Source organism: Gadus macrocephalus, chromosome 10 (assembly GCF_031168955.1).
Source record: "Gadus macrocephalus chromosome 10, ASM3116895v1".
Taxonomy (NCBI): Eukaryota; Metazoa; Chordata; class Actinopteri; order Gadiformes; family Gadidae; genus Gadus; species Gadus macrocephalus.
Window position 1 is genome coordinate 10,406,115 of NC_082391.1, and position 27,465 is coordinate 10,433,579.

Below are 27,465 nucleotides of genomic sequence, written 5' to 3' on the forward strand. Positions count from 1 at the left end.
AGCACGCTCATTAAGTGCCCTAATCCTCTACGTCTCATTAAATCCATAGCAATAAGTTGGAAACCATCAGTAATGACTAAAAGCATTCAACATCTTTGGGAGAATAATATTTATGCATACATGTGGTAATATCTGTAAATCCATTTTGTTTGTACAGACATATTACTTTTGTGCAACATACAAGAAGGTTGTTCCACAGTTTCAATATGGAACATTGAAACTGTAATAAAACTGTAAAAAAGTAATTATACGCTGTACAATCTTGTAACTCTCCCTGTTCCTCTCTCTTTCTCTCTCTGTCTGTCTGCCTGCCTGTCTCAATGTAGGCCCTCCCTCATCCCCCTCATGAAGACACCTTCCCATCTGCGTTACAAAGCCCCCCCCCCCCACAGAATAGCTTTGTCTTTATGCCCTACTCTGGCGTCGTTTTGAGTACTCGTCGTTAACGATTGTTCATGATTATGGGTGCAAGGTAAGATCCTCCAATATCGGTCTCTGTGAAGTTCGAGCCACAATAGAACATTAACGAGAGTTCCAATCATTATTATCTTTCACTTCTCCCATTCTTCTGAACTTTCCTGAGACCGGCATGGTCTGTGTTCCTAAGCAGTAGCTCCATTGCGGACGTTCAAAGTAAATACCATCCTATCTGCTGATCCGCTAATACCATTCAAGACTGCATGCTTACATTTTACATCCAAGTCTGTTGACATTTTTGTTATTGAAGACGCAAATTATTAATCTACGAGTCCCTCCTAACCCTTTACACTCGTAAAAGTCCCCACCACCCCCCTCCAGGCCCAGTCTAACACCCCGTCCCCTCACTGGCCTTCCATCTCTCTCTCTCTCCAACCCCGTCTCTCTCCGCTTCTCCTCCTCCACTGTCTTAATGAACCCCCCACCACCAGTCTTCCTCCAGCAAAACCTCCACGTAAAGACCAACCCTCAGCCTTTCCCACAACACATCTCTCTCTCTCTGACGCTATTTTTAACAACGATAACTTCTATTTGTAGTTCCCCTTTTCATCCGAGGATCTCATAGGACTATCTGTGTATATATAAATGTACACACAGCGCAGAAACAGAGTGTACTGAGAACACAAATTGCGGTTAAGTGGTAGCCTTATGCTATAAGGTACCACAGTTTTCAGCCGGACAGATAGAACTCTGAGAAGTTTCTGTAGTCGGCTGATACGTATGTAGTTTGCCCAGCCGCCATATTTGTAGTTCTTGGTAGTGAATCCAACCCCCCCTCTCCCCTCCCGCCGATCCCCTTTCATGGATCTCCTCCTCGTCTCTTCCTCCCGCCTGAACCTCCACGTAAAGACCACCCCCCACCCCTCCCACGACACCTCTCTCTCTCTCTCTCTCTCTCTCTCTCTCTCTCTCTCTCTCTCTCTCTCTCTCTCTCTCTCTCTCTCTCTCTCTCTCTCTGTGGCTGTTTAAAACCAACGATAACTTCTGTTTGTAGTTCCCCTTTTCATCCGAGGATCACATAGGACTATTTATGTATATATACATGTACACACAGCGCGGAGAAAGAGTGTACTGAGAGCGCAAAATGCGGTTAAGTGGTAGCCTTATGCCATAAGGTACCACAGTTTTCAGCCAGACAGATAGAACTCAGAGAAGTTTCTGTAGTCGGCTGATACGTATGTAGTTTGCCCCTCCGCCATATTTGTAGTCCTTGGTAGTGCCCCCTACTCGTTAACACGAGATTATTCGCAATTACATCTCAACATCTCCAACTGCACCACAAGAATATAACTATTATAAGTCCCAACTGGACAACCCCCTGCTTTCCAAGAAGCCGATCTACTGTTTTCCCCCCATCCAGCTCAAGAATCCCCTTAATTGTCTGCCCCCACCAGATGAGACCAAATTTGCCTTGCAACAATAGGGTAACGCATTAAACAGCCGTTCAAAACCGCTCTTGACTTTAACATTCATACTGAATCAGAGGGATCTAATATATTTCTATACAACCCCTATGCCACATCAACTTGATAGACAAAGACCTATTGATTTCCCCGCAGATCACACAGCCCTGCAACTTAAAGAGGAACACACCTAGGCTGTACCTTCAAACGCTCTCTTCCCACACTCCCTTATTCATATTGCTTAAAGAAGGAGGCTAAACCCCTTCCTATTGTCAGTTAAATGGAAGTCTTATCTTATTGTTCTTTCTCCCCTTTGCCCCCTCCCACTCCTAACACCTAGTCATGTGTTGGAACCAGAATGTAAATTTAGCATATTTGTTTGTATATTTGGGGGTCTGTGTGTCTGGGTGCTGAAATACGGAAAGCCAGTCCCTTGTTAATATCGCACACACAAGTATTTGTGTAGGTTGTAATCAATGTTTTTTGATTCACCAACATTAATAGTTTAAACGATCTATAAATGTTTTGTATTTGTACTAAATTTGTTCTCTTTTCTCGTCAGGCCTTTGCAACCCGAGCAGTAATGGATGCCCGACATTCATCATTTTAATTGTTTACATTGCTACAAATATTCTCTTTTCTAATCAAGGAGTGACTACACAACAGTTGCCCACGATCATCATTTTACTTCTGTGCATTAATCTTAATTCTCTTTTCTCTTCAGGAGGTGGCAAAACAGACACGATCAGTTGCCCACAATCATCATTTAACTTCTGTGCATTGATCTTAATCCTCTCTCTCTCCAGGAAATTGCAGTATAAGCAGGAACGAAGGCCAAACACTAACAGTAATTATTATTTTTTCCAGGTTGCTGAGCCCTTCTGTCTATTTTCATGTGTTTTGTGTAGCAAGACAGGTAGAGAACCAGGCTGGTTCAAATAGACACGGGGTTCAACTGCTAGAATAATATGTCTAATTAATAGATGGTTAATTAGTACATGGTTTTAAACGGTGCCCAAGGAGGGAGTTAGCTCAACTGCTGTAGCCACAATTACAATACATATTTTGCGAATATTAAATCTACATGGGTCAAATTCTGCAGTAATCAGCTAAATATACAAATAAACAGAATAACACTGCGTGAGATGTTCAAAGGTCAACTATTGCTTCCATTGGAGCGATTGTAATAGATATAATATCGTACCACCAATAATAATAATAATAATAATAAATTTTATTTATACTGCACTTTATATTCAAGAATCTCAAAGTGCTTCAGAGAAAAAAATACCAAAAAACTATTAAAAAAAAGGGGGAACCTCAAAGAAAGTTTAGCTGAATGCTCTTTTAAAGAGATGGGTTTTGAGGTTCCGTTTAAAAAGAGCTGTAGTCTGTGGAGCCCTCAGGTGGTCAGGGAGGGCGTTCCATAGTCTAGGGGCAGCAGCAGAAAAGGCCCGATCACCCATGGTGCACAGCTTCGTATGTCGGGTTTGGAGGGTGTGAGTGGATCCTGAACGGAGTGTACGTGAGTTTGTCGGGGGGGTGAGGAGTTCCTGGAGGTAGAGGGGGGCAAGTCCGTGAAGGCACTGGTGGGTGAGGAGGGAGACCTTGTACTCAATTCTGAGTGAGACAGGGAGCCAGTGCAGTGATTTCAGGATGGGGGTGATGTGGTCATGCTTGCGCACCCTCATCAGGACCCTGGCAGCACTGTTTTGAATGTATTGGAGCCTCTGGATGCTCTTGCCAGGGATCCCAATGAGGAGTGCATTGCAGTAGTCCAACCTGGAGGAGACAAAGGCATGGTAGAGCTTCTCTGCATCAGCCAGGGTGAGTGATTGGCGGAGTTTGGCGATGTTCCTGAGGTGGTATAAAGCTGTCTTACAGAGGTGTTTGATGTGGGTGTCAAAATTAAGTTGTGGGTCCATTTTAACACCGAGGTTGGTGACGGATGTGGAAAGGGGGACGTTTTTGCCAGAGAAGGTGATATTGGTGATGGTGGGGGAGCGGAGCTGATGCGGCGTGCCAACAAGGATGGCTTCCGTTTTCTGGCTGTTAAGTTGTAGGAAGTTGAGCTTCATCCACGCCTCTATCTCCTCCAGGCAGGTGGTCAGTGTGGATGTTGGCAGAGGGGCAGAAGAAGTGGGGGTTGTCCTGATGTAGAGCTGTGTATCATCAGCATAGCAGTGGTAAGACAAGCCATGCCTGCTAATGACACTACCCAGGGGGAGCATGTACAGTGTGAACAGTGTGGGGCCCAACACCGAGCCCTGGGGGACACCGCAGGTGACGTTGTTGGTGTGTGATTTGCCCAGGGCAACGTGCTCAGTTCTGTCAGTGAGGTACGAGGTGAACCAGTTCTTTACATTTCCTGATAGTCCAATGGTGTATTGCAGGCGGTGAAGGAGAATATTGTGGTCAACCGTATCAAAAGCAGCTGTTAAGTCCAGGAGGATGAGGAGAGATGGGGAGACGGTGTCTGCTGCCATCAGGAGGTCATTTGTGACCCTGAACAAGGCTGTTTCTGTACTGTGGCCATAGCGGAAACCAGACTGGAATTTTTCAAACAAGTGATGTTGTATGAGGTGATCCTGGAGTTGTGCTGCAACTGTTTTTTCCAGAACTTTTGACAGAAATGGGAGATTTGAGATGGGCCTGTAGTTGGAGAGGACTTCTGGATCAAGGGTAGGTTTTTTTTAATGTTGGTCTGATGACAGCAGTTTTTAATGCAGATGGGATATGGCCGGCCAGGAGGGAGTGGTTAATGATATTGGTGATGAGTGGAGAGACAGCAGAGATGTTGGCCTTCAGCAGAGCTGTAGGGAAGGGGTCTAGTGCACAGGTGGATGGCTTCATTTTCCTGATGACGTCCTCCACCTCTTCCTTTGTGATGCTGGAGAAGGAGCAGAGGGTCTGGACAGAGTCAATCGGTGGGTCAGCAGTTTGAAGGGGCAGGGCAGTAGTGATGGAGAGGTGTGAGCGGATGTTATTCACTTTTTGTTTAAAAAAGTTGATGTGCATGTTGCACCTCTCCGTGGTGACATCAGATTGGGATGGTAAAGGGGGTTTGAGAAGGTGATGGACAGTTGAAAAGAGCTGTTTGGAGTTACCAGGGCTATTGTTGATTATTGCGGAATAGAACCTGGACCGTGCATTATTCAGGGCTTCAGCATATGCCCTCCTGTGTTCCCTGTATGCCTGTTTGTGAACGGTCAGACCAGAGGCCTTGAGTCGCCGCTCAAGGACACGCCCAGCAGCCTTCATTGTACGTAGTTCACTGGTGTACCAGGGTGCGGAGCGCGAGAAGGAGACTGACCTCGATGTTAAGGGGGCGTGGAGATCCAGGAGACTGCTCAGGGACTGGTTGTATAAGTCAACTGAGTCAGCAACAGAGAGGGAGTCAGTTGAGCCAGAGGAGAGATGTTGAAGGTCCAGGGCCAGGGCATCCATGTTGATATTTTTCACATTCCTGAAGTGGATCTGCCGCTTTGGTTTGGTGTGGGAGGAAGGAAAAGGGAGCTCCATTGACACAACTCTGTGATCCGAGACGCCAAGATCATAGACCTGTAGGTTGCTGATGGGGGCGGAGTTTGAGATGACCAGGTCAATTGTGTGTCCTCTGGAGTGTGTGGGGGCATCAACATGTTGTTGTAGGTTGAGGGAGTCTAGCAGCTGAAGAAAATCAGCAGCGGGCTGGCATGAGGGGGTGTCAACATGAATATTTAAATCACCCAGAATGATGGTATTGGCAGAGGTAGTACAGAGTGTTGTGAGGAGATCAGACATTTCCGGGATGAAAGCAGAGTTGGGTTTAGGGGGCCTGTATATGAGTAGAACAGTCATGGGATGGGGGGGCTTGAATGTGAATGCAAGACATTCAAAGGAGGAAGTTGTAGGCAGCACCATGGGGGACAACTCCAGGTCCTGTTTGTGGATGACAGCTAGGCCACCACCGCGTCCAGTTCTGCGGGCTGCCTCCAAGTAACTGTAGCCTGGGGGACAGGCTTCGTTTAGGGCAGAGTAAACCTCTGGCTGGTGCCAGGTTTCTGTTAGACACATGAAGTCAAGTCCTTTTTCCCTGATATGTTCTTCAATCAAGCTGGATTTATTATTCAAGGATTGAGTGTTGAAAAGTTCAAATTTAACCAGTGACTGTGGAGTTATTCTCTGTACAGGTCGCAGAGCCTTAAAATCCACTCCGCGCAGGTTGGAATCCACTCCATGAAATCTATCCAGCCGGGAGTGCGGGGATCTCGCGATGTTACGTCTTTTGCCCTCAGCCGTCTCAGCGGACCTAATGGATGTGATGAAGCCGGCAGGCTGACCATAAATAAAGTTTCTCCCTGAGCCTCTGTGGATATATCGAGGTCTACGCAATAGTCCTAGCTGCTTAATGGTGGAAATACAGGGTGGGATGGAGCGATTGTTGTACTTCAGCAGCTGTTGGGCGAAGTACGTCAACATCGAACCTGATGTTGAGTGATGTTTGCCTGTTAGCAGCTAGGTACGGACCCGACGCATCTGGGGAAGAGCTGGGAGGCAGTGTAGAAAATCCACGAGACAGTAGAGACAGCTTAGCAGGTTGACCAGGGCATATTCCTCACCAGGATCGCCGGGAAAAAAAAACGCCAGCAGTGACCAGGAAAATGTCACATCGGCTACTTGTTTTTAGCCGTTACTAGGGAAACCAAAATAACAAGTGAGCTACACGGCTCTTCACAATAACACAATAACACTGGAACAACTAAAGACAGTCCATAAGCTTGCTTTTCGTCGCTGATGTAGCTTGCAGGGAACCAAGTAGAGATAATATGTCAACAAAAAATCACTTTTTAAGTAAAATTGGCCAAAATTGGCCCAAAAATTGCTTGGAAAAGCGGCGAACAGACAGCGCCAGCGTCCTCTCCGTTTGTTGCCTAGATACAAACTATACAATATGCATGCATTATCTTCTATTCAATAATTAGGAAAGCCGGATTCCAAAACCGAAAGAAGTCCTACAAAAGGACACCAACCCAGGGGTCTTACATCAAACCAGATCCCTGTACGACAGTTACACGGTGATCTTAAGATAGGAATAATTATCTAGACTCCACATCATGAACGGTTAGCCTTTAAAGTTGTCCATAGCATGCATACCGCTCGTCCACAGAAGTCCGGGGATTATCCAGGCCTGGGGATTCTTATTAGGAGAATTCTGGGATAACCTGCCTCGTAGGAGAGCGGAAGAGTCCCCCCCAATAGAGGATCCTGAGGACAAGCGGTAGAAATGCATAGTTCAACAGACCTGACGAGGTCCAAAGTACCAAAATAAGAAAGAATAAAATATATATTTCCTTACAAATTATGAAAATAACGATATTTTAATAAAAGTCTTCACGTAATCTATGGTTAATAATTGGCAATATTTACAATTAAATTACATCAGTACAATAAAATGTAATCAATAATACATCCTAATTATGATTGACAATACACGTGTTACGTTTTTCATTACACTGTAGCGGTATCGTAATTCACTGTGTATGTTGTATGGTGCGTGCCCCCTTTAAGGGAAGGGGGCGTGGGACCCACCTGGGTGGTACGACGCATGTCTTAAGGAACGCACCTCTGGCTGTGCGGGTTGCTATGTTTGGGGAAATAAATCCTTCTCGTGTTTTTCACCGGCAATCAAGTCTCCGTCTCCATTTCATTGCAATCTCCTACATTGGTGACCCTGACAGTTTCCGGACGTTTTACCGGATTATTGTTCTATGCACTGGAAGAGCGAGGACGCGCAGATCGGAGATTGGGCTATGGAGTTGGATTCGGCGGAAGGTTCCGTGGCTGCTGCTCCGGTGATGGCAGTCTCCCTGAAGCTCCCGGAGTTTTGGGAACGGCAGTCGCGGGTCTGGTTCGCGCAAGCGGAGGCGCAGTTCGCGCTGAAGGGGATTACTGCGGATGAAACCAAGTTTTATTATGTAGTCTCCGCGCTTGGTGGCTCGACGGCGGCCAGAGCGATGTATATTCTCGAGGACCCCCCGGCCCGTGGGAAGTATGCATTGCTAAAGGGGTTCCTGATGGAGACATTCTGTTTGTCGGAGACTGAAATGGGGCGAGCAGCTTCTGGCATTGAATGGCCTCGGGGACTCCAAACCATCGGAGCTCATGGATCACATGCTCAATCTCCTGGGGAGTAATAGGCCTTGTTTTTTGTTTCGGCCTTTATTTATGCAGCAGCTGCCAGTGCGTGTCAGGGCAGCTCTAGCCAACAGCGACACCACAGACTTTCGGGCTCTGGCTAGGGAGGCGGATCGTTTTTTCGCCCCCGGGCGTGAGCGCTGCACAGCCGTATTGGCTCACACCACTGGCGACCTGGAGATGACGGACACCATCGCTGTGGCCGCGGCGACACGACGACAGCCACAGCAGTCTGCAGGCCTGTGCTATTTCCACGCCCTGTATGGACCCAAAGCTAGGAGGTGCCGCCCCCCGTGCAGTTTCGTGGCATCGGGAAATGCACGGGCCGGCACTCGCTAGCTGCCGTGTGTGTCGGCCGTTCTGGGGGTCTGTTGTTCATCACAGACGCAGGCTCTGGGCGACGGTTCCTGTGTGACACGGGGGCCCAGGTGAGCGTTCTGCCCGCGTCACGCATTGACGCGGGCAGAATAGGGGGCGGCCACGGCCCCGCCCTGGAGGCCGCCAACGGCAGCCCCATCCGCACCTTTGGGACTAGGACTGTTTCTTTATGTTTCGGGGGTCAGCGTTTCGGCTGGGATTTTGTCACCGCGGAGGTGTCCACACCCCTCCTCGCCGCCGATTTCCTCTGCGCCAATGGCCTTTTGGTGGATGTGATGAACCGGCGCTTGATAAGTGCTGAGACTTTTAGCTCCCTGGCATGTGAGCTCAGTGGCTTGGGCACGACGAAGCTGTCGGGCGCACTCTCACCCTCCGATGTGTTTTCCCCCCTCCTCGCGGAATTCCCGGAGCTTACGGAGCCCACGTTCTCAGCTGCCGCCACCAAGCACGGAGTGGAGCATCACATCGCGACCACTGGCCCACCGGTCTACGCCAGGGCCCGGCGCCTCGACTCTGCTAAGCTCGCCATTGCTAGGTCTGAGTTTGACACCCTGGAGCGTCTTGGAATTGTCCGGCGATCAGACAGCCCCTGGGCTTCCCCGCTCCACATCGTCTCAAAGCCTGGCGGTGGGTGGCGTCCATGTGGGGATTACCGCCGGCTCAATGACATTACGGTGCCCGACCGCTATCCGATTCCCCACATCCAGGACTTTTCTGCCCGCCTGGCCGGTGCGGTAGTGTTCTCCAAGGTGGACCTTGTTTGGGGCTATCACCAGGTGCCCGTCCAGCCGCAGGACGTCCCGAAGACGGCGGTGATCACTCAGTTTGGACTATTTGAGTTTTTACGGATGCCGTTCTGCCTGAAGAACGCAGCCCAGGCCTTTCAGCGCCTGATGGACACCGTGCTGCGGGACCTGCCATTCCTGTTTGTTTACCTGGATGACATTCTGATCGCCAGCGCCTCCACGGCCGAGCACATGAAGCATCTGCGAACACTCTTCGAGCGGCTCAGCCAGCATGGCCTGATTGTCAATCCGGCCAAGTGCCAATTAGGCCGGATCGCCATTGACTTCCTGGGCCACCGCATCACCAAGGAGGGAGCTGTTCCCCTGCCCTCGAAGGTGGCTGCAGTGGCGGACTTCCAGCGCCCTCTTACTGTTCGAGCCCTGCAGGAGTTTTTGGGGATGGTGAACTTTTATCACCGTTTTGTTCCCCGTGCGGCCCGGCTCATGCGGCCCCTGTATGAGGCACTCAAGGGTAAGACCACGAAGCATATTATTCACTGGACCGCTGAGAGAGAGGCGGCCTTTGGGGACACTAAACGGGCATTGGCCGAGGCGACTATGCTGGCGCACCCTTTGCCTGCGGCGCTGATTGCCCTGACCACCGACGCTTCGGACTAGGCTGTTGGTGCCGTGCATGAGCAGTTGGTGAACGGCGTCTGGCAGCCGCTGGCATTCTTCAGCCGGCAGCTCCGCCCCTGCGAACGGAAATATAGCACCTTCGATCGAGAGCTCCTCGGCCTTTACCTCGCCATTAGGCATTTCCGTTTCCTGTTGAAGGCTCGGCCATTCTCCGTTTTCGTGGACCACAAGCCATTGACGTTCGCGATGGCGAAGGTTTCGGAGCCGTGGTCTGCCAGTCAGCAGCGCCAGCTGGCCTACATCTCAGAGTTTACAACGGACATCCGCCATGTGGCGGGTAAGGACAATCACGTGGCTGCTTGCCTCTCCCGGGCCATCGCAGGAGCTGTCCACCTGGGAATCGACTACACCAGCATGGCAGGTGATCAGGCCTCCGACCCGGAGGTCCAGGCTCTGAGGACAGCTGTCACGGGACTCAAATTGGAGGACATCAAGTACGACAACGTCGGTGCCACGCTCCTGTGTGACGTCTCCACTGGACAGCCAAGGCCGGTCGTGCCCGGCAGTTGGAGGCGTCAGGTTTTCGATGCCGTGCACGGCCTTGCCCATCCTGGGCGAAGGACATCGCAGCAGCTGGTGGCCGGGAAGTTTGTCTAGCATGGCCTTAAGAAGGACATTCGGGACTGGGCTCGGGCCTGCGTGGTTTGCCAGCGAGCCAAGGTGCATCGGCATGTGACTGCTCCACTGGCGCATTTTTCAGTACCGGAGCGGCGGTTCGACCACATGCATGTGGACCTGGTGGGGCCCCTGCCACCCTCTCAAGGGTTCAGCTACCTCCTGACGATGGTGGACAGGACCACCCGCTGGCCGGAGGCTGTCCCGCTGGCATCCACTACGACCTCTGACGTGGCCCGGGCGTTCATAGGCACCTGGGTCACCCGGTTTGGCCCCCCTTCTGATGTCTCCTCTGATAGGGGACCTCAGTTCACTTCCGAGCTGTGGAATGCGGTCGCCGGGGGCCTGGGTGTGCGGCTCCATCGAACAACCGCTTATCACCCACAGGCTAATGGGTTGTGTGAGCGGTTTCATCGCTCCTTGAAAGCTGCACTCCGGGCCAGCCTTACGGATGACGGTTGGGTCGATAGGCTCCCCTGGGTCATGTTGGGCCTCCGGACTTCCCCTAAGGAGGACCTGCGGGCTTCGTCGGCCGAGCTGGTTTACGGGCAGCCACTACGGGTTCCTGGGGATTTCATCCCCACCGCCACAGCTCCCTGGTCGGCGGCCCAGGAGCGGACCTCGCTCCAGGACAGGGTCCGGGGTTTCACGCCGGTGCCCACCTCGCAGCACGGCCTCCCGAAGGCTTGTGTGCCGCCCAGCCTGCGGACGGCGGGGTATGTGTTCATCCGCCATGATGCCCATCGGGGCCCTTTCCGTCCTCCCTACGACGGTCCATTTCGCGTCCTGGAGGCCGGTGACAAGGCCTTCTTGGTAGACATTGGGGGCAGGCCTGACTACATTTCGGTCGATCGCCTCAAGCCGGCCCAGCTGGATCTGGACCAGCCCGTGGGGTTGGCTCTGCCCCCGCGGCGGGGTCGTCCTCCGGTTTCCAAGCCACACCGCCTCATGACTCCTGTGCTGCCTGCTGTGGGCCCCTCGGCCCCCACACCGGTTCCGCTGAGTCGTTTCGGGCGGGTGCTCAGGGCTCCTTCCCGTTGGCCTTGACTGTTCGGAAGTGTGAATTCTGGGGGGGCGTCTGTAGCGGTATCGTAATTCACTGTGTATGTTGTATGGTGCGTGCCCCCTTTAAGGGAAGGGGGCGTGGGACCCACCTGGGTGGTACGACGCATGTCTTAAGGAACGCACCTCTGGCTGTGCGGGTTGCTGTGTTTGGGGAAATAAATCCTTCTCGTGTTTTTCACCGGCAATCAAGTCTCCGTCTCCATTTCATTGCAATCTCCTACAACACGACGGGCTATGTAGACAGTGGAAACTCGATTATTACAATATATCACAACCAGCTTAATGGTCAACCGAATTGCACAGCCATAACATAACCCCAACTGTCCCAAACTGAACCCCGACTGACAGCGTTCCGGTAACAACAGAAGTATGATGCCTAATATTGATTTTTTTTTTTTTTAATATTAAGATATTTTGTTAATGTTCAAATTTAAGTTTTGTATGTTTGTGTTTTCCCATGTGGTCTTGTCACCCTGTTATTCTGCAGGGTCGTTTAAAATGTAATCCTTTGAGGTTAGTGGAAATCAGTTCTCACTCTGTTCCTTTGTTATCCTGTGTTGGTTTGGGCCTGTTATCCTTGATCCCCAGAGAAGCGCAGAGACGCAAGTGATAAGGAACGGCCAACCCCATATTTATGACATCTTAAGGAATGATAACTTGGGTAACCATATGGTTAACAAAGGCTTTTGGTTTGTTGTGAGGCAGCTGCCCTCAGCAACACTTCTGAATGTGTAAGAACTCCTAGCCACTCAACGGACCTATCTGCGGACCCTTTAGAAAATGAAGGGCTCCGCAGGGAGAAATCCCATCTGAGGACTCAGATTGTTGAATAATATGCTTATTTTTAGGTCTGTTGATGCATGTTATGATGCATCTTCGTTCGTGCTTTTCTTACGAATGTGCATATAAAGATAAAAATAAAATGAAAATAAAAATAAGTAAAAATATAAAATGAAAACAAATGGTGGATACATATACCATGTGTGAATGTCCTCTCGTGTGTGTCAGAGCCACCAAGATAATGGAGGTTACTCGACTGTTACATACACGAGGGGATATTGAAAGCATGCCACATATAAAACTATAAGATAATTACAAAATGGTTCATTATAATTAACTTGCAATAACATTTGGTTCAACCAATAACTTCTGAATTTTTCTTTTAGGTTCTGTTTTTGTTTTGTTTTAGAATATCACCCTATATTTAATACCCAGATGTGCATAATTGTTGTGAGTTCGGATGACTCTTATTCTACCTAGTTTAGACAGTTTTAATTGCCCTGGCTCAAAATTCCCCCATAGACTTGGTGTCAGACGTTGGATTGTGGCACTCCTTGGGAGCCTCCAAGCCCACGTCGACTGACTGATCGTTCCTGCGGGTTCTGGAGTGGTGACGGTGGAGCTCATGGGGAGGCTCCGGGAGAGTTCACAATCACGGGGTCCTTCGGGGAGAATTCAAGTGGGTCAGGATTAAAAGGTTGAATTAATGTATTGATTTGATGTTGACCAACAAAAAACTAGATAATTATAATAATAAATACTGTTCATGAAATGGTATAGTTAGGTCTGGGACCTGCGTAGCAAAAAAAACTGTTTTGGAAATAGTAATGGACGTGTCCGGGACATGTATAGCTATAAATAAGTAAAGATAAAACTGCGTTTTACTTTACTTCACTTTGCTAAAGCATATGCAAGTTTGATGTGGTATGCAAAAGGCAGAGAATAAGGCGTATACACGTTTGATGTGGTATGCAATGTACATAGGAGTGAATCAAAGTGTGGACAACATCAAATGCGGACAATACGTAGAATATTGAAGATTAGGTCATCCAATATACATAGTTAGTGTAGGACAATCGGGTAGTATAATGAAGGTAACTGTTCAGATACGGTTACAAAGAAGTGATATTGAACATGCAAATTTTAACATTATTTCCCTTTTTTCATCTTTTTGGGTTTATAGATAAGAAATGGATTAGCGATACATCTGCTGGGAAGGGACAATATAGGCTAGGTTCATAATTTAGATTCAGAAGTAGTGGGTTCACCTTTCAAATGCCACTGCTACTGCTGTAACGCTTTGATACAAGTCAACGTTTCATAGTCTGATATTTTTTTTACTCTGATAAGTTACGGCACACAGGTTAATGACTCATGAAACATTTACGGTTTACTGCATTTAAGAACAGCGTGGTCTAAAGACGGCTGCATAGAGCCACCACTATCGACCTTTGGTTTTGTATGTACTGGTCTTCATTTGTCTTCACAATAAATTGGTTTATGTACAGATGATTAAGGAAAGGAACTTCAACTTGGTTGTTAAGGAACTGCGGGTGCAGGCAGGCAGGTAGGACCCAAACGCAGACGGTTTCAGGAAACGGCACTTTAATCACGCCTAAAGGCTAAGGCACAGGAATCAGGGAACTCGGGAGACAACAGGGAACTCGGGAGACAACAGGGAACTCGGGAACACGCAGGACTAGCCACCACAAACAACCACAGACAACCACAATGACAGCACAAGGAACAAAGGAAAGACGAGGGCTTAAATAACAAACACAACGAGGAACAGCTGAGACACATTAGGGGAGGGAACAGTAATCAACACAGGAGGGAAACACAGGGAAACACACACACCCTGACATTGGTTGCACTACCCCGTGTTAGGATTAGTTAATTTAATGCGCATGGCTGAAGCAATGCGCAAGGAGGGATGTAGTGTGAATATTAAATCAAGGTTGAAGGTTGAAATCAGCTCAGAATAAGGAATGGGACACTCAAAACAAAAATTTTAAATCTGTACAAGCACTAAATAGAATTGGTTAGATGAAGGAATACAAATGAGGCATTATCAATTATAATACAGACATATTTGAAACGCATAAAATTTTCAGGTCCAATGTTTCCAGAAGCAAGATGAGTACCGTGTATCACTCTGACACAGCTAACTTTGCACGTAATGCTTACGGTTAGATTCATGCTTATTTCAAGGGTCCCATAATGGACTTCCATTAGAACAATTAAAAATAGAATTAAAGGAAACATGTTTTTGAACAACTAACTGCTGTACATGAGTTTGTATTTCTACAATAGAAACAAAAGTTCCAGAACCAGATGCAGACACACCCGGAGCCTACAAACTACGTCCGCCGAGCAAGGAGTAACAGTCACATGAGGAAATCAAATAACGGCAGGATTTAAATCGGTTCTGTTTTGGTTGTCCACCATATATATAAAAAAAAAAAAAAAAGTTTATATATATTGTTTGGATAAATTACATGTATCATAATCAGCAACAGTTTGTACAGTTTACCAGATAAGGTTAAAAGGAATATATATAGATATGGATATGTTATTGACAGAGCAAGGAGGGGTAAATGCGATGATAGGCACAACATGTTGTACTTTTATCCCCAATAACACAGCTCCGGATGTGTCTGGTGACCAGGGCGCTGGCATGATTACAATCCCTCAGGTTAGAATTGGCAGAGAACTCCGGCATTAATGACCCTTTCACAGGATGGATGGAGAATATGTTTGGGAGGTGGAAAGGCATGATCCAGTAAGTGCCCGTCGCGGGAATAAATGCAGAGACCGTGTTAATTGTCACCGGCTGCCGTTGTATTCCCTCTGCACGAGGGCTACTGCATCTGCGGATCTCCACAGCAGTGGGCGCTACAGAAGTGCCAAGTGCCATTCAGGCTTACATGGGGATCAGATATGATCCGATGAAAGTGAACGATACATCACCTGAGGGGCCCGACCCTATCCAGCTGTAATACGTAGAATAGTCAACACCTATACTATTCTAGTGGAAGCGCCTGTATATAAGATAATCAATATCCCGGATTTACTTGAATAACACATAAACAACCATACCAGGCTATGTTTGTTATTGTGTAGTGTTGCTTGGTTGCGAGTGCAATCCGTTATTTCTGTATCGCTGCATTGATAATGGTACTGTTGATCTTCTTTGAGACGGTTGTTTACAGGCCACCTGTTGCTGACACGACGACGATGGAGAACCTGTTTGGAGGCTCCCATGATGTAAAAGTAACCTCTCTGTGAGCTGAGCCCTTGACAAGGAGGGACGAGTCTTGGGTTAATGAATTACAGGCCCCGACGGCGACAGAAGAAACAATGGCTGCGATAATAACAACGTCCAAAACCACCCACATGCAACAGCGCACCAATACACGAAGATCACCTCTCCCCCATCTCATCTCATTTTCGTCCGCTTATCCGGGGTCGGGTCGCGGGGGGAGCAGCTCAAGCAGGGGGCCCCAGACTTCCCTTTCCCAGGCCACATTGACCAACTCTGACGGGGGGATCCCGAGGCGTTCCCAGGCCAGTGTTGAGATATAATCTCTCCACCTAGTCCTGGGTCTTCCCCGAGGTCTCCTCCCCACTGGACGTGCCTGAAACACCTCCCAAGAAAGGCGCCCAGTGGGCATCCTTACCAGATGCCCGAACCACCTCAGCTGACTCCTTTCTAAGTAAAGGAGCAGCGGCTCTAATCCGAGTTCCTCACGGATGGCTGAGCTTCTCACCCTATCCCTAAGGGAGACGCCAGCCACCCTTCTGAGAAAACTCATCTCGGCCGCTTGTACCCGCGATCTCGTCCTTTCGGTCATCACCCAGCCCTCTTGACCATAGGTGAGGATAGGAACGAAGATCGACCGGTAGATCGAGAGCTTTGCCTTGCGGCTCAGCTCTCTTTTCGTTACAACGGTGCGGTAAAGCGAACGCAATACCGCCCCCGCTGCTCCGATTCTCCGGCCAATCTCACGCTCCATAGTACCCTCACTCGCGAACATGACCCCGAGGTACTTGAACTCCTTCACTTGGGCTAAGGACTCATTTCCTACCCGGACTAAGCAATCCATCGGTTTCCTGCTAAGAGTCATGGCCTCAGATTTAGTGTTGCTGATCCTCATCCCAGCCGCTTCACACTCGGCCGCCAGCCGATCCAGTGAGAGCTGAAGGTCACAGGCCGATGATCCAATGAGGACCACATCATCTGCAAAAAGCAGTGACGAGATCCTCAGACCACCGAACTGCAACCCCTCCCCACCACGACAACGCCTCGATATCCTGTCCATGTATATCACAAACAGGATTGGTGACAAGGCGCAGCCCTGGCGGAGACCAGCACCCACTGAGAACGAAACTGACTGGCTGCCGAGGACGCGAACACAGCTCTCGCTTTGGGAGTACAGGGATTGGATGGCCCTGAGGATAGACCCCCTTACCCCATACTCCCGCAGCACCTCCCACAGTTTCTCCCGGGGGACCCGGTCATATGCCTTCTCCAGATCCACAAAACACATGTAGACCGGATGGGCATACTCCCAGGCCCCCTCCAGGATCCTTGCGAGAGTGAAGAGCTGGTCCGTAGTTCCACGTCCGGGGCGAAAACCGCATTGTTCCTCTTCAATCTGAGGTTCGACGATCGGCCGAACCCTCCTTTCCAGCACCTTGGAGTAGACTTTACCAGGGAGGCTGAGAAGTGTGATACCCCGGTAATTGGCACACACTCTCTGGTCCCCCTTTTTGAACAGGGGAACCACCACCCCGGTTTGCCACTCCTTTGGCACTGTACCCGACTCCCATACGATGTTGAATAGGCGTGTCAACCATGACAGCCCCTCAACACCCAGAGCCTTTAGCATTTCTGGCTGGATCTCATCAATCCCTGGGGCTTTGCCACTGCGGAGATGTTTGACTACCTCAGTGACCTCCACCAGGGAAATTGACGACGAAACACCATCAACCTCGAGCTCTGCCTCCAACATAGAGGGCGTGTTATTCGGATTCAGGAGTTCCTCAAAGTGTTCCTTCCAACGTCCGACGACCTCCTCAGTTGAGGTCAAAGGAGTCCCATCCTTACTGTACACAGCTTGGATGGTTCCCCGTTTCCCCCTCCTGAGGTGCCGGACAGTCTTCCAGAAACACTTTGGTGCCGACCGAAAGTCCTTCTCCATGGCCTCTCCGAACTTCTCCCACACCCGCTGCTTAGCCTCCGACACGGCAGCAGCTGCAGCCCTTCGGGCCTGTCGGTACCCTGCAACCGAGTCAGGAGTCCTCCAGGATATCATATCCCGGAAGGCCTCCTTCAATCGGACGGCTTCCCTGACCACCGGTGTCCACCACGGTGTCCGAGGGTTACCGCCCCTTGAGGAGCCTAAGACCCTGAGGCCACAGCTAGCCACCGCAGCTTCAGCAATGGAGGCTTTGAACACCGCCCACTCCGGCTCAATGCCCCCAACCTCCACAGGAATGCCCAAAAAACTCAGCCGGAGGTGTGAGTTGAAGATACCTAGGACGGGGGCCTCCTCCAGACGTTCCCAGTTCACCCGCACTACTCGTTTGGGCTTACCAGGTTTATCCGGAAATTTCCCCCATTCCCTGATCCAACTCACAACCAGATGGTGGTCGGTTGACAGTTCCGCCCCTCTCTATACCCGAGTGTCCAAAACATGCGGCCTCAGATCAGATGACACGATCACAAAATCGATCATTGATCTTCGGCCTAGGGTACTCTGGTACCAGGTACACTTATGAGCACCCTTATGTTCGAACATGGTGTTTGTTATGGATAATCCATGACTAGCACAGAAGTCCAATAACAAACGACCGCTCGGGTTTTGATCAGGGAGGCAGTTCCTCCCCACCACGCCTCTCCAGGTGTCTCCATCGTTGCCCACGTGGGCGTTGAAGTCACCCAGCAGAACTACGGAGTCCCCTACTGGAGCCCCATACAGGACTCCATTCAGGGTCTCCAAGAAGGCCGAGTACTCTGAGCTGCTGTTTGGTGCATACGCACAAACAACAGTCTGAGTTTTCCCCCCTACAACCCTTAGGCGCAGGGAGGCGACCCTCTCGTCTACCGGGGTAAACTCCAACACCGCGGCGCTCAGCCGGGGATTTATGAGTATCCCCACACCCGCCCGGCGCCTCACGCCCTCGGCAACTCCGGAGAAGAATAGAGTCCAACCCTTCCTTTCCCCACAGCGAGGTGACGTTCCACGTCCCCAGAGCCAGCTTCTGCCGCCCGGGTCTGGTCCGTCGAGACCCCTGACCTTCGCTGCCACCCATGTGGCTGCGCACCCGACCCCAACGGGTCTTCCCACAGGTAGTGGGCCCATGGGATGAAGAGAGGGGGGGTGCCACGTAGTTTGTTCGGGCAGTGCCCGACCGGGCTCCGTGGCAAACCCGGCCACCAGGCGCTCGCCATCGAGCCCTCCGTCTGGGCCTGGCTCCAGACGGGGGCCCCGGGCTTCCTCTGGGCCGGGTCACATCTCCTCTTCTTACGTTATTCATTGAGGATTTTTGGCCCCTCACCTGAGACCACGCTGCCATGAGAGACCCTACCAGGAGCACAAGGCTCCAGACAACACAGCCCTCAGGTTCACAGGGACACGCAAACCTCTCCACCACGATAAGGTGACGGTTCCAGGAGAGGCGAAGATCACCTGAACCATCCAAATCCATGCTAGCCTATCAATAATCTTGAATTTTTTAAATTTTATTATGACTACTAATTTTTTACTTTACTTTTGCACATGTTGAAAATTGTATGACCTTGTAGCACATAACCAAAAAGTATTAGCTTAGGATTTCTATGGATACTTTTGTTTGTGTGTTGTTTGACCATATGATTGTATGATAACAAGATATATGTTCATTGTTGTATTGTTAATAATGACCTGTATTTCCTATGAGACCCACCAAGGTGAATGCCGTTTCAGTATTATGGGGACGCGTAGTGTTTTTTCTCTATTAATGGAGTTGTTCCCACACGGTTGATGGTGTTGATGATTTATCCTACTTTGACTATGTTTTCGGTGTGGTAAATGGTGTTTATGATTTAAAATATTATTGTATGGTCATCTGAGATGACCAAGGAGGGATTGTTACGTATTTTAAGAACACAAGCTGTATTTCCCTCACTTAACCACTAGGAAGTAGGACCAAACATATAAGCCGTAAATACTATACATAGCCACAAGGGGAACAAGACCTTACTGAAGGCTGCAATAAATATTTTAGCCACAGAAGGCAGCACCACAGACAAGTGAGGAAGCCGAGGGTAATACGTCACACCGGCTCCTCCCACTCCTTCCGGGCCTTGCGGACCAGACGATAACACCAGGAACACGGGGGAGAGATCTCCAGAATCTCACTGGCAGCTAAGATAAGATAAGATAAGATATAACTTTATTAATCCCCCGTAGGAGAAATTTGTTTGTTGCAGCAGCAGTGGAAGGACACAGGACAAAATAACAATGTAATAAATACAATAAATAAATACAAAGTGCTAATGCATAAATAGACGCAGTGGAAGGACACAGGACAAAATAACAATGTAATAAATACAATAAATAAATACAAAGTGCTAATGCATAAATAGACGCTTATAGTTAATAGGGACAAAAACAAAACAGAACCAATATCAAGATGGGTGATGCATATACACATATATACGCATACCATACCAATATAGTTACCATGGTCACTGCTCATGCGGTTGACCGGTCAGCACGTAGAGCAGCTTTTTTCCTTGTTTTTTGTCTCTTACCCTACTTTTTGTCTCTTACCCTACTTCACGCATTGTGTAAAGAAATACTGGACGATTTTTTTCCATTTGCCTGTGCGGTGCGTACTTTGTATCACTGTAAACATCATTGTAAACATCATTGTAAACAGTGATACTTTGTATCACTGTTTGTTTGTTTTTGAATCGCTACCTGGCCGAGGATAAGCTCCTTGGAGGACCAACTGTTTTTCTAACTGTTTTTCCGGCTTGGATATCCGCACATTCATATGGACTATTCTTTTGAAGAATTTGACTATTCTTCAAATGTGACTATTCTTCAAATGTGGATTATCTGTGAGTCTGTTTCTGCAAATCGGAACAATATTCCCGACGGCAAAATCACCTACACAAGAGACTTTTTGCTGCAGCTCAGACTCTCATCTCATCTCACCTGCACCACGGATACTTTTCCCGATTAAATAATCCGCAAAAATTCATCCAGCGTACACAATCAAAAAAAGGTAACTAGAAGGGGCAAGAAAAAAGGAGGAATTAAAGCTAGGCTTAAACGGGAGAAATTTAAACAACGGCCACTTCCGTCTATCATCTTGGCCAATGTGCGCTCCCTCCGCAACAAAATGGATGAGTTACAAGCCAACGTTAACCACATGCATGAATACAGAAGTGCCTCTATTCTTGCTTTCACCGAAACGTGGTTAAATAAGAACGATGAAGAAAGCACGACGCATATTGATGGCTTCGCACCCCCTCTCAGACTCGACCGGGACAGTGAGCGCACCGGTAAACAACATGGTGGCGGTGTGTGTCTCTATGTTAACACCCGCTGGTGCTCCACAGTTGTAGTGAGAGAGAAACTGTGCACCCCTGACATCGAGCTCCTTGCTGTCTCCCTACGACCCTTTTACCTCCCCAGAGAGTTTCCTCAACTTTTTATCATCCTGGCTTACATACACCCCAGAGCAAACGCAGTTACTGCCACTGAGCACATCAAAAGCTCATTAAATAGACTAGAACAAATCTCACCAGACTCCCCAAAATTCATCCTGGGTGATTTTAACCACTGATAAATCACTCAAAGGCTTTCAACAATATGTAACATGCACCACTCGCCGTGGGAGGACACTGGATAAATGCTATGGCTCTGTACCAGATGCTTTCAGGTCCATAGCCCTCCCCCCTCTTGGCACTGCCGACCACGACACCATCCTGCTTGCTCCATCTTACATACCTGTCATAAGGAGGGCAAAGAAGGTTATTAAAAACATCAAGCAGTGGACTAGCGACAGCATCGAAGCGCTGCAAGGATGCTTTGAATCCACTGACTGGAATAACCCCCTAACCCCTTCAAACGACATGGAGGAACAAGTGGACACCGTCTCATCTTACATCAACTTCTGTGTGGACAACATCATCCCCTCCAAAACGGTCACCATCTTCCCAAACAATAAGCCCTGGATTACAAAAGAATTGAAGGAAATTCTTAACAAGAAAAAAAGGTTTTTCTTCACTGGCTCAGAGTCTGAAAAGAAGGAGGTCAACAGGGAAGTTAAGCGCGCCATAAAAACTGCTAAGCTGAAGTACAAGAACAAGGTTGAGGAAAAATTCATCCAGGGGAACCTCCGCTCAGCCTGGCAGGGCCTCAAAACCATGGCTGCTGTTAACACCGTTGCTACCAACCACAAAACCATCCAGGTGGCGGGTAGTAGCTCTACATCTCTCCCTAACGACCTCAACTCCTTTTTCACCAGGTTTGAGACTGACAACTCCACCCAACTGGCAGATACATTAACAACACTGAAACCTGGTGACTCCACTCTCACCTTTAAAACAGAGGAGGTGGTCAGAGCCCTCAGGAAGACCAGGGAGAACAGCTCTCCTGGCCCAGACAACATCAGTGGCCGCGTCCTGAGGTTCTGTGCTGAGCAGCTGGGGGGAGTGTTCCAAACCCTGTTTCAGAGATCCATGGACACTAGCACAGTCCCCCAGCTGTGGAAACACTCTATAGTCATCCCCATCCCAAAGAAAAGCACCATCAACACTCTGAACGACCTCAGGCCTGTGGCCCTCACATCCCTGGTGATGAAGGCCATGGAGAGGGTTGTTAAAAAACACATCCTCACTGTAACCGACACCCTGATGGACTCACTACAGTATGCTTACCGCGCAGGCAGAGGTGTGGACGACGCAAAAGCATTCATCATTGACACTGTACACAAACATCTGGAGCGACCCAACACATCAGCCAGACTCTTGTTTATAGACTTCTCCTCTGCATTCAATACACTACAGCCCCACATCCTGGCGAACAAACTCACCTCCTACTTCCATCTAGACGACCAGCTCATCCGGTGGATAATGGACTTTCTAACCGACAGGTCACAGAGAGTCCGGGTCAACAACACCTTCTCCGACCTCCGACACACCTCGACGGGCTCCCCTCAGGGCTGTGTGCTCTCACCTCTGCTCTTCATCCTCTATACAGATGACTGCAGATCCACACAGCCTCAGTGTCACCTGGTGAAGTACGCAGACGACACAGTTCTCCTGTCCCTGCTCTCAGGTCCTTCACAGCAGCATGGATGAGCTCTCCAGGAGTTTGTGGAGTGGTGCGACAGCTCATGCCTTGAGATGAACGTGAGTAAAACCAAAGAGATGGTGGTGACCTTTTCTAAGAGGCAGAGAGAGCTGGCCGCAGCATCCATCATCTCAATCCACGGGAGGCCGGTGGAGCTGGTGGAGGAATATAAATACCTGGGCACCATCTTCGACAACCAGTTGAAATTCTCCTCCAACACTGAAGAGATCCTTAGGAAGTGTCATCAGCGGAAGTATCTCTTAAGGAAACTAAATTCCTTTGGAGTCAGCAAAAACATACTGCTTACTTTCTATTACTCCTTCATTGAAAGCATCTGTACATTTTCTATAACTTGCTGGTTCCACTCCATCACCCTCCAGAACAGAAACCGCCTGGAGAGTACGGCCAGAGTTTGCTCTAAAATAATTGGACTTTCAATAAGAACTCTCTCCTCCTTCCACGACCAGCAAACACTCCGGTTAGCCAAAAGAATTATGCAGGACCCCTCACACGCTCTACACCCCGCCTTTGAGTGGCTCCCCTCAGGGCGCCGACTACGCTGCCTCGGCTGTAGGACACAGAGGAGAAAAGCAACCTTTGTTCCCAAGGCTGTTCACCTCCTCAACTCCTCCTAAACCCCCCACCCGGGCTTGTGCCCTCCCCACATGGACTGGTGAAACCGTGTTTGTTTTTGTTTGTTTGTTTTTGTTTGTTTTCGTTTGTTTGTTTTTGGCCCTGTCCTTTGTAATGCTGCTGCTATGTGCCCTCAATTGCCCCCTGGGGACAAATAACGTTTTTTTTAATTTGAATTTGAATTTGAATACCTAAACACACACACATGCATATGCAAACACATAGACAGACACAAACACAATCATCATCAGGCACTGTTGAACAGCCTAATGGCTGCCGGCACAAAGGAGCACCTGAAGCGCTCCGTCTTGCACCTGGGGAACATCAACCTGTGACTGAAGGTGCTCCCCATCTGCCACAGCTCAGCATGGAGGGGATGGGAGGGGTTGCCCATGATGGACTTGAATTTGTCCCTCATCCTCCTCTCCACCACCACCTCCAGACTGTCCAGCTCAAGTCCCACAACAGAGCTGGCTTTCCTAACCAGCTTGTTGAGTCTGTTTGACTCCCCAGCCTTGATGCCTCCTCCCCAGCACGCCCCAGCAAAGAACAGCGTGCTGGCTACCACAGACAGATAAAATGTCCTTAGCAGCCTGCCACACACGTCAAACGACCTGAGCCTCCTGAATGAAGAAGAGTCTGCTCTGACTCTTCCGGTAGAGGGCCTCTGTGTTGTCAGACCAGTCCAGTTTATTGTTGATGTGTACTCCAAGGAACTTATACGAATCCACCGTCTCAATTTCAACCCCCTGGATGGTAATAGGGGTTGGGGGCTTCCTCTTCCGGCGGAAGTCCACCACCAGCTCCTTGGTCTTGCCGATGTTGAGTTGGAGGTGGTTCTCCTCAGACCATCTGACGAAGTCCTCCACCACACCTCTGTCCTCCCTGTCCTCACTGATGCAGCCCATGATGGAGGAGTCATCTGAGAATTTCTGGAGATGGCAGGTTCCAGAGTTGAAGCTGAAGTCAGAGGTGTAGATGGTAAAGAGGAAGGGTGAAAGTACTGTTCCTTGGGGTGCGCCAGTGTTGCTCATCAACACATCTGACAGGCTGCTCTGCAGCCGCACGTACTGTGGCCTGCTGGAAAGGTAGTCACCAATCCAGGCCACCATATCAGGGTGTACCTGCATTGCTGAGAGCTTCTTCTCAAGCAGGGGAGGCTGGATGGTATTAAACGCACTGGAGAAGTCGAAGAACATGACTCTCACTGAGCTCCCCGGCTTCTCCAGGTGTGAGTAAGCCCTGTGCAGCAGGTAAATGATGGCGTCGTCCACGCTGAGTTGGGCCTGGTACGCGAACTGCAGTGGGTCCATGGAGTCACACACCTGGGGCCTGAGGTGCTGTAGAACCAGTCTTTCGAAGGTCTTCATGATGTGCGAGATCAGCACCACTGGCCTGTAGTCATTGGGAGAGCTAGGACGAGCTATCTTAGGCACCGGAACAATGCAGGAGGTCTTCCACAACTGGGGCACCTTCTTTAGCCTCAGGGAGAGGTTGAAGAGGTGTTGGAACACTCCAGCAAGCTGTCCGGCACACACTTTAAGCACCTTGGGATTGATGTTGTCCGGACCCATTGCCTTATTCCTCTGGAGCTTAGATAGCTCCTGCCTCACCTGGCCTAATGAAAAGACTGGTAGCAAGGGGGAGTGGAGGGGGGGAGGGAGGGGAGGTGACTGGGTTGGGGATAGGGGAGGTGAAGGAGGGGGGCACAGACTGACTCGCTGAGCTCACTGGGGCAGGGGTTGAGTCGAACCTATTGAAGAATAGGTTCAGCTCATTAGCACGTTCGTGCCCGCCCCCCACAGCTGGACCTGGCAGTCTGTGTCCCGTAATCTGCTTCATCCCATCCCACACCTCCTTGGCACTGTTCATTTCCAGCTTGCCCTCCAGCCTCTCCTTATAGCGGTTTTTGGCCACCCTTAGTTCCCTTCTCAGCTCCTTCTGAACTGATTTTACCCCCTCTCTATCTCCTGCCATGAAAGCCCTCTTCTTCCTGTTGAGTATGATTTTAATGTTCTTATTAATCCAGGGTTTGTTGTTAGGAAAACAGCGGACCTTCTTGATGGGTACAACGCTGTCCTCACAGAGTCCCTCAATGTCCTCTGCGTGGTCTTCCTGGAACAGATCCCAGTCTGTTCTCTGGAAGCAGTCCTGCAGGGCTTCCTCAGCCTCTCTAGACCACACCTTCACAGTCCTGGTGGTAGCCGGCTGCTTGTTTATTACAGGCTTGTACACAGGTGTAAGGTGTATCAAGTTGTGGTCAGACTGGCCGAGGGGTGGGAGGGGAGAGGAGCTGTATGCCTCCCTCACATTGGCATAAAGACAGTACAGAATTTTATTTCCTCTGGTTTTACATTTCACATACTGTGTGAAGCTGGTCAGAGTTTTGGAGAGAGAGACATGATTGAAGTCTCCGTTGATTATCATGAGCGCTGTGGGGTGCCGAGTCTGTAGTCTCGCGACGGTAGAGTGGATGACGTCACAGGCGCGCGCTGCCACTGCGGACGGTGGTACATACACAAAGACAACGATGACGTGAGAGAACTCCCGAGGCAGATAGTATGGCCTCAATCCCACAGCTAACAGTTCGATATCTGGAGTACAGATGCTCTCCTTCACGGTAACATGTCCGGGGTTACACCATTTTGTGTTCACAAAGACGGCTAGACCCCCTCCTTTCTTCTTTCCGCTCAGTCGTCCCCTGTCCGCTCTCACTAGCGTGAAGCCAGCCAACTCGATAGCACAGTCCGGTATATTCCTATGTAGCCATGTCTCCGTGAAGCACAACAAACTACACTCCCGGTACACACACTGACCGCTCGCCAAGGCTGTTAGTTCGTCCGTTTTGTTGGCCAACGATCTCACGTTCCCCATCACGATAGATGGAAGGCAAGGTTTAAATCTCCTGTGCGTCTCCCGTCTCAACCTTGCCTTCGTTCCGGCTCTCGTTCCCCTCCGGTGTCTCCTAAGCTCCGCAGGTATGCCGGGGCTCCAACGGCCCCGGCCGGTACATCAGCAGCCCTTCCCTCGTATGGGTAATCATTGTTTGGTCCACGAGTATCACAAATTACACTAAAAACTACACTAACACTAACTTAAACTAATGATCAAATGTGTTTAAAAGATTAAAGGCACCTTCCAGCGAATATCAGAAAGATGTAAAGTTGAAATAATAGTAGCAATTAGAAGGAAAAATAAGTAGGAACTGCAAGAGCTACTGCAACAGGCAGCCACCCTCGACGGCGCCATGGCAACAAAAAAAAAAAAAAAGCTACAGACATAGGGTTAATGTTTTGATCAGCTAGGAGACGCTCGCACGTGCTTAGATACACTTCAACCTCCCTTTGCTTCATAGTCTCAGTTTACCATACCGAAAATACGAGATACCAAATAAAGTCTCTTAAAAGCTATCCTTTGGATTTGACCACTTTTCTTGAAGAACTCAGCACGACAGAGGATCTGTTCCTTTCATCTTCTCGCAAAGACGCATGTAGTAGTACCACTTTCGGATAGCGTATTCTCTTTTTTGAAAGGATGGCGCTCCAGAATGTGTGCAGCCTCGCGACCAAGGGTCGGAGCAACGGGTGAACTCGTCCTCCAGGGGCTGTTTGTCTGGACAGCGCGGAAAGGGCTTCCTTTGAGTAGAAGCTTCCAAGTTTTGTTTAGTAACACTTTTGGTAAAAAAAAATATATATTTTGTTCAGTCACTTACCGGTGAAGGCAGCGCTCTCGTGTCCTCTCCTGGCAACACTGCTGTGATTATTTTCACTACTGGCTACACTACAGCGCTAACCTACCTTGTGGGTGAGGCAGCGTGTCCGCTCCCTTCCAGCGCTTGTAGCTGCTAAATTATAGCTTCCCTGATAGAAACAGCTCGGCTGTGTTCTGGGTTACCACATTTGTTTGGTAACACTTGGTTTTTTCGTTCAGTCACTTACCGGTGAAGGCAGCGCTCTCGCGCCCTCTCCCTGTAGCACTTGTGTATTTCTTTTCAGTCACTTACCGGTGAAGGCAGCGCTCTCGCGTCCTCTCCCGGTAACACTGCTGTATATTTGAGTGTGTAATTATTTTCAGTCACTTGCTGGTGAAGACTGCGCTCTCGCGTCCTCTCCCGGTAACACTGTCTTGTGTGTTTTTTTCGAGTTACTGGTGAAGGCA

General features: G+C 49.4%; 2 protein-coding genes across 3 annotated transcripts in view; both read left to right on the forward strand.

The window, feature by feature from the left end:
- The window catches only part of LOC132466319 (uncharacterized), a 123,022-nt gene extending 103,467 nt beyond the window's left edge, over positions 1-19,555 (forward strand). The window contains exon 2 of the mRNA XM_060063486.1: positions 19,275-19,555. The gene's annotated coding sequence lies outside the window, so the exon portion shown is untranslated. The remainder of the gene's footprint in view (positions 1-19,274) is intronic.
- The window catches only part of LOC132466300 (zinc finger protein ZFMSA12A-like), a 119,983-nt gene that overhangs the window by 38,033 nt on the left and 54,485 nt on the right, over positions 1-27,465 (forward strand). The gene's annotated exons all lie outside the window — the stretch shown is intronic.